Below are 2,483 nucleotides of genomic sequence, written 5' to 3'. Positions count from 1 at the left end.
CAAAACTTCTATGAGGGACTCACTCTTAAAGCTCAAGAAGCTCTTGATCACTCTGCCGGAGGCTCATTACAACTCATGAAAACCACAGAGGAAGCCCAAAACCTCATTGATATGGTGGCCAACAACCAATATTTCTTTGCTCATCAAAGACAACGCCAACCATCACAGAGAAGAGGAGTAATGGAGTTGGAAGGAGTTGATTCAATCCTAGCTCAAAACAAGATGATGCAGCAGCAGATTCAACAACAGTTTGAGCAAATGGCTAAAAGAATTGATGGCTTGCAAGTGGCAGCAGTGAGCACCACAAGCCAACCTCCAACTACTTGGGTGCAAAGTGAAGAAACTCAAGAAGAGCAACAACAAGAGCAAGTCCAATACATGCACAACCAAAATCTTGGAACAAATGAAGTCTATGGGGATACCTACAATCCATCTTGGAAGAACCATCCCAACCTCAGATGGGGAGACAACCATAATCAAAACCAACAACCATGGCAAAGAAACACAAGCCAGAACAATTGGAAAACCACAAACCACAACCCCCAGCCAAACACTAACCAAAATACATATAGAAAACCACAAAATAACTACCCAAATTCTAACCAATATCCACCCAATAACCACCCAACTAACCAAAACACTTATCTTCATCCATCAACACCCCAAAATCAACCCATCTCACAAGACTCACAGAGAATCACCAATCTAGAGCTGCTCATGGAGAAACTGATGAAGAACCAAGAATTGACAACAAAGAACTAAGAAGCCTCCATGAAGAATCTAGAGAGGCAGATTGGACAAATCTCCAAGAAGATTTCTGTTGAGAAGCCATCAAGTTCACTACCTAGTGACACCATTCCCAACCCAAAGGAAGAATGCAAGGTCGTGCAACTAAGAAGTGGAAAGATGTTAGTGGATGGTAACCAAGGAGCAACAAAGAAGCTTATGGAGAATGACACTGAGCCAACAAAGAATGATGAAGCCATCAACAAAGACATGATAGGCAAGAATGCTCCAGAAAAACTCACAGAGGAAGACAACAAACCACAGAATTTGAAGAAAGGAAAGAAGATCTTGGAGGAATGAGGAACCAACTCCAAAACAGCATCAAGTGGTGAAGAGCTCAACACCACCTCTACCTTACCCACAGAGATTTTACAAGGAAAGAAAGGACAAGCACTTCCACAAATTTCTTGAGACTTTCAAGAAGCTAGAGATTAACATACCTTTGGCAGAGGCTTTGGAGCAAATGCCCCTGTATGCCAAGTTCTTAAAGGAGCTCATCAACAAGAAAAGGGATTGGAATGAGAAGGAAACAACATCAACAAGAAAAGAGATTGGAGTGAGAAGGAAACGGTGATGCTTAGTGAGGAATGTAGTGCCGTGCTCCAAAAGGGAATCCCACCAAAACTCAAGGATCCAGGGAGTTTTGTAGTGTCATGCACTATAGGCAAACTATCCTTGGACAAAGCTCTTTGTGATCTTGGAGCTAGTATCAACTTAATGCCCTTGTCCATGATGAAGAAATTGGCCATAGAAGAACTCAAACCCACCAGGATGTCACTAGTCATGGCAGATAGATCAATCAAGACACCAAATGGAATTGTGGAAAATTTGCTAGTAAAGGTTGGAGAGTTTATCTTCCCTGCAGACTTTGTGATCCTAGATACCGATGAGGAAGGTAACAATTCAATCATCTTGGGCAGACCATTTCTAGCAACTGCAAGAGCAATTATTGATGTGGAAAAAGGAGAAATGATTTTCAGAGTATACAATGAGCAAATGATCATCAATGTTTTTAAGTCAATGCAACACCCCCCAGAGAAGGAAGATCATTTGAGGGTGGACATGATAGAGAGCCTGGTGGAAGAAATGTTAGACATTGATCAGCATGAGCAAGAAGAAGATAATCAAGAAATAATAGAGGAACATGTGGCTGAGGCTTTCATGAACAAAGAAGTGGAACTAAGCAAGAAAGAAGAGGTGCAAAAGCAAGAATTGAAGCCATTACCTTCTCATCTCAAATATGCATTCCTTGGCACTTCAGAAAGCCTCCCGGTGATCATCAATTCAGCTTTGACAAAGAAAGAAGAAGGAGGGCTTCTTGATGTTCTTAGAGCCCACAAGGATGCCTTAGGATGGACCATTGATGACCTGAAAGGCATCAGCCCTACAGTATGCATGCATAAGATTCTTTTGGAGGACAATTCCAAAGCAGTAATTCAACCTCAGAGAAGACTCAACCCTGCAATGAAGGAAGTCATCCAGAAGGAAGTAATGAAATTATGGAATGCATGAATCATATATCCTATTTCTGATAGCTCATGGATAAGCCCAGTCCAAGTAGTACCAAAGAAAGGTGGGATGACAGTCATTATTAATGAGAAGAGTGAACTCATTCCCACCAGAACAGTGACAGGGTGGAGGATGTGCATTGACTATAGAAGGTTGAATGATGCCACACGCAAAGATCACTTCCCACT

This window comes from Arachis duranensis, chromosome 9 (genome assembly GCF_000817695.3).
Source record: "Arachis duranensis cultivar V14167 chromosome 9, aradu.V14167.gnm2.J7QH, whole genome shotgun sequence".
NCBI classification, from domain to species: domain Eukaryota; kingdom Viridiplantae; phylum Streptophyta; class Magnoliopsida; order Fabales; family Fabaceae; genus Arachis; species Arachis duranensis.
Note: the sequence above shows the minus strand (reverse complement) of the source record.